Source organism: Mustela lutreola, chromosome 10 (genome assembly GCF_030435805.1).
Source record: "Mustela lutreola isolate mMusLut2 chromosome 10, mMusLut2.pri, whole genome shotgun sequence".
NCBI lineage: Eukaryota > Metazoa > Chordata > Mammalia > Carnivora > Mustelidae > Mustela > Mustela lutreola.
In genome coordinates this window covers 110313609-110324303 of record NC_081299.1, presented here as the reverse complement: position 1 = coordinate 110324303, position 10695 = coordinate 110313609, and the positions used below count along the sequence as shown (strand labels likewise).

General features: G+C 43.7%; 1 long non-coding RNA gene and 3 other non-coding genes across 4 annotated transcripts; 2 read left to right on the top strand and 2 right to left on the bottom strand.

Moving 5' to 3' along the window:
• Positions 1-913: 913 nt before the first annotated feature.
• On the top strand, positions 914-8702 carry LOC131810273 (uncharacterized). The gene is made up of 3 exons (XR_009345513.1): positions 914-4381; positions 5543-7933; positions 8112-8702. It is a non-coding gene; the product is annotated as an uncharacterized LOC131810273 (long non-coding RNA).
• On the bottom strand, positions 1827-1900 carry TRNAN-GUU (transfer RNA asparagine (anticodon GUU)). Its single transcript has one exon. It is a non-coding gene; the product is annotated as a tRNA-Asn (tRNA).
• TRNAH-GUG (transfer RNA histidin (anticodon GUG)) lies at positions 7337-7408 on the bottom strand. Its single transcript has one exon. It is a non-coding gene; the product is annotated as a tRNA-His (tRNA).
• TRNAN-GUU (transfer RNA asparagine (anticodon GUU)) lies at positions 8004-8077 on the top strand. The gene has a single exon. It is a non-coding gene; the product is annotated as a tRNA-Asn (tRNA).
• Positions 8703-10695: the final 1993 nt, after the last annotated feature.

Sequence of the window (10695 nt, the reverse complement as noted above, 5' to 3'; positions counted from 1 at the left end):
TACTTGGCGTCAGTGGAGTGGATCAGGGGACCCGCGCGCGAAAGCAGACAAAGCAATCTTACAGAAGCAGAACTGGCCGGTTAGCCCACGCATGAGGAAAAAAAAAACCACTATCAGGATATTGAAGGCCTGGTTACTATCAAGCCAAGGCCACTTTCCCTCTAATGTGGCACTAACATAAAGACAATTGGGAGTCTCCTGGTGAAATGTTACATTCCTGCTATCAAACGTAAGGTAACTTCTTTGTTGTAAATCTCAAGGACATTTGTAAACCAAGGGAGACTCCTACCCTGCAGGACTGTGATTTCTGCAAGTTAACTATTTATCATTTTATGGTAGTCAGGAGTGCCTGAGGAATGCTACACCTATGGAGGGGTGCAGGTAAAAAAAAGGGGGGGGGGTGCAAGGCGCCAGCTTTTGCTTTGTCCTCAGCCAGCCTCTTGCTCCTTAGAGTTGAGGGTTTAAGCAATTTTTCCATTTCTTAGCAGAGTATTAGAAGCATTATTATACAGAAGCCAGAAACAGCCGGGTTAAACACAGATTTTCGCTATTCGTTATCCTGTTCTGCTGCTTGCTAACTCCCTTATCTATCATCAGCTAGCTACAGTTTCTCAGTTAGCATAAGCTGGTTATAAAAAGAATGTTAAAACTTATAGGCTAGGGGCGCCTGGGTGGCTCAGTGGTTTGGGCTGCTGCCTTCGGCTCGGGTCATGATCTCAGGATCCTGGGATCGAGCCCCGCATCGGGCTCTCTGCTCTGCAGGAAGCCTGCTTCCCTCTCTCTCTCTCTCTGCCTCTGCCTGCCTCTCTGCCTACTTGTGATCTCTGTCTGTCAAATAAATAAATAAAATCTTAAAAAAAAAAAAAAAAAAAAGAAATGAGTCCAGCTTTAAAAAAAAAAAAAAAACTTATAGGCTATACTATAGTTCTGACCTGGGGTCCTTCACTTCCAGTTACAGCAGTGTTGTAGACAAAAAAGGGATAAATATTAAGAGTAGCACAAATCTGTTCCAAGCTACGCATGAAAGAACTAAAAATGGGGGAAAATATTGTTTCAGGATTTCTTTTTCTTTAGTGCCCACAGGTCTTGCTCACATTGCTTCTAAGAATGAAGAGGTAGAGCAGACAAAGAGCGGTGGGCAGCAAAGCGCAATTTCTTTAGTAAGAGTATAAAGCTCCTGGAGAGGGAGGAGGGGGCCCAAGTGGGTTGCCTTTGGAGTTTCTAAGCTTAGGGGTTTTCATGAGCATAATATCTTAAGCAAGCAGGGTCGTGCCAGTCAGTACGACTGCTGAGTCGTGCCAGTCAGGGCTCTGATCAGGCATCTGCCTACCTATTATGTTAATATCTCTGCTGATGGTCTTTTTTTGCTGATGTCTTAACCTCCCCTTGCCTGTGATATCGACAGATGCTTTGTGGTTAATTGTCTTATCTTAGAACACTTTGCAGAATTAATTTCTGCAAGGGCTGCAAAACAGAATGTTAGGGTGGTCCTGTCTAAACTGCAAAACAGGATGTTAGTGCTGTCTTATTTTAGCTGTCCTGACTCCATATTTTCTTGTTGGGGACTCTGGCCCTGACTACCTGTGCAACTAACTCTTAATTCATAGAAGGTTAAATAAGCACTAGTACACAGGGTATGAAAAGTGAGGCAGAGAACAACACTGGTTTTTCTTGCTTTCCCACATATGCTTTAAATAGCTCTTCTGAAAATCTGGGATGATCTTCCCATAAAGGATCTGCACAGAACAGAATGGTCGTGAGATAGACCTCCTTCATTTTGAGAGAGAGAATGCCACAGAACAAAGACTTCCCAAGAGCAAACACCATGTCCCTGGGTGGGCTTGCACCACCAACCTTTCGGTTAACAGCCAAACGCGCTAACCAGTTGCACCACAGAGACCTGTGATGACCCATTTACTCCTTCCAACAAGGAACAAGCCAAACTGCTGGTTGCTGTTGGGGGAACCAGAAAGATAAAGGGACAGGGGAGCATGGGGGGAGACGCGGGAAAGAGGAATGTGAAAAGGAGCAAAAGAAACAAATATGGATGAGATGATGAGATGAAGGGACTGCTAGGAAATCTGTGAAGAGGAAAATTGTTTTATTATGTAGAACAGGGAGGGAGAAACAGAGAACAGTAGGAAAGAGACCGGCGCAAACATCTGCAGGTGTCCAAGAATAAAACAGCCAAAGAAGTGTAAATAAAAATTACAGTAAGTGCAGTGGCTGCCAGTAGGATTGTGGGGCACTGTCACTGTATACGGGTTGGTACCCTTGTGGTTACGGCCTCAGTTCAAACCAAGTAACAGTAGGGTAGGTGTAGATGTCCTTAGTAGGTGCCAAACCAATCTTTTGGGCTGCTTTTCATCCCAGCACCGGCTCTGCGCCTTAGTTAGCTGCAGTCAGAACACAGGATACTTAGGAGTCGAGTACACCTGCTAGTCCCACGGCAGGTGCAATCAGAAGAGGGGTAAATTCCACAGTGTACAAACCTTTGGGTGGCGGACCAAAGTGAACCTTGGAAGTTTCCTTGTTTCCTTACTGAGCAGAAGATATCCCCAAAGATGAAATACCTTTCAAGGAGACTGGCATATAGCTTTCATGAATGAAATAGTGTCCACATAGCCTTTTTTTCTGGTAAAGATATTTCAAGTATTAGTGTGTGTGTTGGGGGGAGGGTTAACACTAAATGAGAACAGGTCTCTGTGTTTACAATAAAATGCAAACAAGTTGTCATGACAACTACATGACAGCTTGTCTCCATCTGCCATCTGCTAATTTTTATGGAAACAGTAAATTATTGAACTATAGTTCACACTGAGTAAAAAATCACAAATCTTTACTGTACAATTTGTTGAATGTGGGCAAATGTAATCATCACCCAAATCAAATTATGAAAAATTGCCATCATCCCTGAAGTATAGGTTGAGCTCCTTTCCGGGTAATTCATACCCTATCTCACTTAGGTAATTATTATTTTGAAGTCTATCTGCTATAGGTTACTATTGCTTATTCTCAAAATTCAAATGAATGAATGCTTATTTTTGCATTTGCCTTTTAATGTTAAATATTAAATTAATATTAAATATATCATATTGATAGGTACATAACTTGATTTTGGTATTACTGGAGAAACTTTGGTGTTATTTGGTATTAGTTAGTATTATTGATCAATATTCTTAGTGTTTGTTGAATATTCTGTACCAGTCTTTCTATGTACTTGCGCATTGATAGATGTACTGCAATTGCTGGGTCATGGAGTAGGTATGAGTTTAACTTTATTAGAAATTGCCAACAGTCCTCTAGAATAGTTTTGAACAGTAACTACAGTTGCAATTGTTCCACAGTCTTATCAGCATTTGGTGTACTAATTCTTTTTATATATAGCCATGTTGGAAGGTGGGTAATATTATCTCCTTATATTTTAATTTGTATTTCCCAAGTAAATAAAAATATCAAGAATATATATATATATATATATATATATATTTTAAAGATTTTATTTATTTATTTAACAGAGAGAGAGATCACAGTAGGCACAGAGGCAGAGGAGAAGGCAGCCTCCCCGCTGAGCAGAGAGCCCGTTGCAGGGCTCCATCCCAGAGCCCCAGGATCGATCCCAGGGCCCCAGGATCATGACCTGAGCCGAAGGCAGAGCCTTAACCCATTGAGCCACCCAGGTGCCCCAGGAATATATTTTTTAAAATAAGCTCCACACCTTCAACTCACAGCCCCGAGATCAAGATCTGACCTGAGCTCAAGAGTCAGACACTTAATTTGACTGAGACACCCCTCAAGAATGTTTCATATAACATTTGGTCATTAAAATATCTCACTTTGTGGGGCGCCTGGGTGGCTCAGTGGGTTAAAGCCTCTGCCTCCGGCTCAGGTCATGATCCCAGGGTCCTGGGATGGAGCCCCACATCGAGCCCCGCCTTGGGCTCTCTGCTCAGTGGGGAACCTGCTTCCTCCTCTCTCTCTCTCTCTCTCTGCCTCTCTGCCTACTTGTGATCTCTGTCTGTAAATAAATAAATAAAATCTTAAAAAAAAAAAAAGATACCTCACTTTGTAAAGAAAATCTATTGGATATTTTGCCTTTTATTTGGTTTAGTTTTTAAAAATTAACTGATTTATTAAATCTTCATATATTTGAATAATCAAGACATTTTAAAGTAATATGGCTTAACATATTTTCTCAGCTTGTGATTTAACTTTTTTTTTTTTTTTTTTTGTCCGAGAGAATGAGCACAGGCAGACAGAGTGGCAGGCAGAGGCAGAGGGAGAAGCAGGTTTCCTGCTGAGCAAGGAGCCCGATGTAGAACTTGATCCCAGGATTATGACCTGAGCCGAAGGCAGCCGCTTAACCAACTGAGCCACCCAGGTGTCCCTAACTTTTGTTTTTTTTTTAAGATTTTATTTATTTATTTGACAGAAAAAGAGAGAGAGAGAGAGAATACAGCAAGGGAAGCGGGAGAGGGAGAAGCAAGTTTCCTGCAGAGCAGGGAGCCCAATGTGGGACTCCATCCCAGGACCCTGAGACCATGACCTGAGCCAAAGGCTTAACACACCAAGCCACCCAGGTGCCCCTAGAATTTTATAAAAGTTTTAATTAAAAAATCTGTGACATATTCTCAAAATAAAAATACTCTGGGGAGCTATCAATGACAATGCATAGAAAACACTTCTAAAATGCTCTTAGGAGAATCCATTAGGCTCCTGTACTTGTAGGAATGATGGTATTAGCATACTCTATGGTCCCAGGAAGATTCAGAAATTATCTTTCAAACCTGTCAAGCGCTGAGTGAAAATGATTCTTTTGGAAATCTTTACAACACAGTTTTCCCCTAGTTGCAATAGATGTTTACTGGATCCAGGGAAAGTCTGCCTATATTACTTCCACAGGTATTTTCTTCCTTGGTCTCCGCTTACGTGTCCCACTCCCTCTTTTTTTTTTTTTTTTTTTTTTGTATTTTCTGAATTACATTCTTCCCAAGGCTATCTCCAGTGATTCCTCCATAGTACATGGCATTTTTTTTAGATGGCACTTTAAAAAACCCTGAGAACGCATCATGCAAACACGCGCATACAAACTCACACTTGTCATATTTGAACACTTACCTCACTTACACATCCCCCTTCCTCATGCCCATCCAGGGCAGGTACCTCACCCACAGTCCATCCAGGACCAATTCTAGAAGGTCCTGGGATGGATCCAACAGCCCCCCAGGATTGACATTCCAACAATTTCATGTATCTCCTATTCCACACCTTGATGACAAACATTTATGGCTGTCTCACGCCTTCGTTACAAGGTGCCTGTGGGCACGGGTTCATAGCTCCAAAGCACAGGAGCCAAAGGCCTCTTCAGCGCTGTGGTTTGTGTGGAAACAGAGGCTGGTTGGGTCAAGTGCGTTTCTCCCTCCTCGTATTGGGTCCCCAACCCTCATCCCCTGGCTCTCCTCCCTCATTCCCCTGGCTCTCCTATTTCCTAACCGAAGTACATGATGTAACTTCTTCTTGCCCAACGCCTCCTGTCCAAAAGGTGCCAGAGGTACACTCGGCTCATTTCCTACAGCCAAAGTGTCTGTGGGTGCTCCTGCGCCGGGACCCTGCCCATCGAGCTCCGCACCAGGCCCGAAATTTCTCGCAGGTTCGTGGGCGACCGCCTGCCGAAGAAATTCCACGCGGCGTATAATGGTGAGAAAGCACGGGGGACGTCGCCCGAAGTCCTCTACATTCCCTCTGGGGCCAAGTCCGAAGGAGGCTCCCCTTCCAGAAACGTTGGGGCCCGAGACCCGCCTTCGCATTCAGGCTCCCGGTCCCAGCGCGCCCTCTCGGTCCCTGCCCTGGCTAGCCAGCTGTGCCTCGCCTCTCCCGGATTCTTCCTCTCCCTCCTCGTCTTCCGTTCCCTCTGTGCTCTTGGGAACCGGAAGCCGCCACCCCTCCCACCCACCGGAAAGGACCAACCCGCGGAAAGGACCCAGCCGCCTCTCCCGGGCCTGCGGAGGGAATTGGATCCATGTTTGCCAAACAAAGGGAGGAGAGAGAACCTCCGGCAGCCCGCAACTGGTTCCGTGCTGGTGCTCCTGGCTCAGCCCTTCGACGGGCCTGGAATCCGCTAGAGAAACGCGCGGCTCACGGAGCTGGCCCAGTTAGCGTCTCTCCCACCGCGCCTCTCGAAAGCGCAGGAATATCCTGTGGGGGTCGCTCTTACGGCCCAGAAGACACACGTGACAACGGGTGCTGCCGGAGCCCAGACTTTGCACACCCGACCGCTACTCAACGTCGTTTCCGTCGGCTGGTCCATCCCCGGGAGGGCCTTGGAGACAGGAGGAAGGATGGAGGAGGACGCACTCTTCAGTGGCAATAAAAACTCCACTTTTCTGTGACTTGCCTCACTGTTCCTCTCCTTTCTTCCGTTCTAGCACCTCTAGCATAGAAGAACGGTGGTCTTGCTCTCCTTGGAGACGTGTGTGTGTGTGTGTTCTGGTCCATGGCTCCCTTTCCTTCAATGGACATTTATCACATATACACAAGTGACTTGTAGAATGGCATTTGTACGAGTCCTCAAATGCTGCAGATTGAAATCACTCAAATATCTATCATTTGTCTTTAGTTTTACGATAATAGGATACTAGCATCATTATCTTTAACACCAGAATTAAAGTGTGACAAAGGCAATAACATGTATAAAAACCATAATGTTGCTTGATAATGGCTAGATAGAAAAAGTGTATATTCATTCATGTGAATTTGAAGAAAGGACCAGGCTAATCTGTGGGGGTAGACATCAGAATAGTTTAAAATAGCAGGAATGGATAGCCATTACCTGGAAAGTGTATCAGAGAGCCATACGTGCTTGGCTGATAGAAAATTTCTGTCTTAATCGTGGTGATAATTGAACATTTCAATATTTAAATAGCTGTCCCTTAATTATTTGGGCATTTTGTTCTGTGAACACACATTGCTATTTTCCTTTTCTAGGATAAAAATTAGCTATTCAACGTTAAAGAGTCCAACGTAGACGAGGACAATTCTGGAGTGTATTGCAGACTCTCCAAAATCTGCTCTTTTTTGTGTAAGAAAGTTTCACTCATGTGTGAAATATTTCCACCAGAAAAGCCCCGATATGACCAGACCATTTCCTTAGGGGAAGCGATACACAGGACTTATTGAGAGCTTGCACATCACATCTTTAGACATTTTCTGTTAAATGGTGACGTGGAGCACGCCCGGGGTTCTCCTCTCTTCTACTGACCATGTTGCACTGTTGTCCCCCCAAAGCGTGGCGGGGAGCGGCTCGTGCGGCTTGAGACACAAAGAAAAACGGACGCTTTGCCGTGACTCGGATTCGAACCGAGGTTGCTGCGGCCACAACGCAGAGTACTAACCACTATACGATCACGGCGCGCCACAGCCGGGGTGGCAAGCTGAGAACTTGCTCTACTAACTTTGACAAATTCATTCCAATTACCGCGCTGCTTTGTTCTCGGTCAACTGCAGGTATTCATGCTGTTTCCCTCCCTATTCTGATGCATTTATCATCTCCACTGCATCCAGCCCGTGCATCTGTAGGGATCTCCTGGAAAGTAACTTTGCAGCGTTTATGCCTCTCCCACTTCTTTCTCTCTTCGTTACATTGCCTCTCTTGATCCCCGCACCCTTCCCTCCGGCTCCTACCCCCCCGACCGCAGCCGAGTGGGGCGCCGGCAGGGCAGATAGTAGGCGGGTGAAGGCGAAGCAACTGGTAAAGCCATTACGCGAGGCCACCAGGCGTTCCGCTTCTCTTGGGCCCCTCTTGCCTCAGGCCCGGGGGTCACCGGCGTGGAATGCTGACTGCCCTTCGAAACGCCCAACATACGGGTTTCAAACGCGACAAACACACACCTTTCGGGTTTTCGGAGACTGGAGACTTAACGGCTGTCCTGCAAAGGTGGGTAGCTCCCTCTAGCGTTGAGTGCGTGTGCTTGCTCTCTGTTGGATGGGGAGGCGCGCTTCCACTGGTCTCTGTGGCGCAATCGGCTAGCGCGTTCGGCTGTTAACCGAAAGGTTGGTGGTTCGAGCCCACCCAGGGACGAGGTGGTATTTTTAGAAGGTGACGGTGTTTGCAGTTGTTTCTACCCTGTGCATCCTCTCACCTAAAGGGAGAGAAATGCCTCTATCACCCTCCGGTCCTTAAGTGTTTTGTGTACAAGAGAAGGACCTAAGCCAAGATCGTCACGGATCCTCAGATCCAGAAGAGCTCAGGAGGAAAACAGGTCGCCAGGAATCCTCATGAGTAGAGTCATCGTTGTTAACCTGAATTCCTTTTGACAATGAAGCCTCTTTGTTTGTGTTAGTATTAATTTAACCCTTTCCATTTATTTTTGAAATTAAGTTGGTTTTATGCTATTAGTATCATAAATAATATCTTGGTCCTATGCAGCTAACACTGTACACATCCTTACCGAAGAATGCTGGAAGAGCAATTACATGGTTTCTACATGATTCCATGTTTTTCCTTTTGTTAGTTTATTAGCTATAAATCTTTCTTTTGTTATTTCAGCAACTGCTTTAGGCTTTATAGCTGCATACATCTGTAATTTACCGCAATTGGCCTTTAAGTCAACTCATATCTCTTAACATTTTTCCTTTACCTGTCTTTATACTAGTTTTGTCATGCATTTTATGTTGCATGTTATAAACCTCACAATCCATCGTCATTACCTTTGTTTAATCTGTTCCTTGTTTTCAGAGATTTAAAGATTTTATTTATTTATTTATTTGACACACAGACATCACAAGTAGGCAGAGAGGCCTGTAAGGGTGGGGGCAGGGGGGGGTGGGAAGCAGGCTCCCTGCTGAACAGAGAGCCCCATGCAGGATGCAGACCTCCATTCCAGGACCCTGGGATCATGACCTGAGCCGAAGGCAGAGGCTTTAACCCACTGAGCCACCCAGGCACCCCCCAAGATTTAAATAATAAGGATAAAAAATTAACAAAATATTAATTAATAAGTAATTAATAAGTAATAAATAAATGATAGTTATTAATTAAATAATAAGGAAAATGAAAATATTTCCCATGCCAGTATCATTTCTGTTGTCCTTCATTCCTTTGGCTATGTGCAGAGTCCCATCTGGTATCAGTGTCCTTCTTCCTGGATGACTCCTTTAACATTTTTTGCACTGTGGGTCTGCTGGTGATGAAGTCTTCCAGCATTTGTATGTAAATGTCATTATTCACTTTCATTTTTGAAAGACTTTTTTGGGGGGAAGGAAGCATAGAATTCCATGTTGACTCCCCTCCAGTCATTTAAAGATATTTTCTATAAACAAGCACTCCAGGAAAAACCAGGCCTCCAGTAACAACTCCTTACTTCCTGAAGCAGACATTGCATGTATTTTATACTTCCTAAAATGACAATGATGACCACCTGTACCAACAGCCCAAAGGTATTCACACTTCCTATCAACCTGTTAACCTGTAGCCACTCTATAATTTATAAAAATATGCAGCAACATTATATTAAAAACAGTATTTTGTTATTTCTCTCTCTCTGTATATATATTTTAAAGATTTGTTTATTTATCTTAGACACAGGGAGAGAGAGCAGCAGGGAGGAACAGAGGGAGAGGAAATCTCAAGCAGACTCCCCACTGAGCAGTGAGCATGATGCAGGTCTCAGTCTCTGGACCTTGAGATCATGACCTGAGCCAAAATCAAGAGTCAAATGCTTAACCAATGGAACCACCCAGGCACCCCTGTTATTTCTCTTTTAATTAGAAATTGTCCAGGCAATTTTACACATTAATTCAATTTAATATCATTTAAAGAGCTTAATAGATCTTAAAATCTCAAAAGGAGCTGACACATAGTAGAGAAATATATGTTGGAATTATGTATTAGATTATACCTAAAACATTTACTGAAATTTGTGAGTGGAATAATTAATAGTGATGATTTCTAGAATTTTAAAAACTTAATCTTCACTTAAAAGATATTATATGGTATATGTTAGGTATCCAGTATATTTAATTTAATGGAACATGTAATTTTATTTTTATTTTTTTAGAGATTTTATTTATTTACTTGACAGACAGATCACAAACAAGTAGAGAGGCAGGCAGAGAGAGAGGGGGAAGCAGGCTCCCCAGCAGGCAGAGAGCCTGATGCGGGGCTCGATCCCAGGACCCTGAGGTCACAACCTGAGCCAAAGGCAGAGGCTTTAACCCAATGAGCCACCCAGGCACCCCGGAACACATAATTTTAAATTGTGTAAAGTTAGTTATTGGAATTACAGTTCGTCAATGACCAATAAAACCAGGATAGGTAATTTAAGATGTTCAGTGTCATTAGGATTCTGAGGAGAAAATTAAACCAAGCCTTGTACAAACTAGAATACTATGCTATCAATATTTTCTAAGTTGTCAGAAAATCGGGAAGACAGCATAGAGCAGTTTTTAGACCAAAATGATTACACCAGTCTGATGTATACAAGGAGTTCTCTTGAGAAACATGACATGAAAAAAAAAAATGACATGACATTAAACATTTTCTATGTCATAATATGTCAACTATTAAAATAAAAAAAAAAGATATATTTATTTATTTGAGAGAGCAAGCGCATGGAGCAGGGGAATGGGTAGAGGGAGAGAATCTCAAGCAGACTCCCTGCTGAGCAGTGGAGCCCAACATGGGGTCTCTCTTATGAC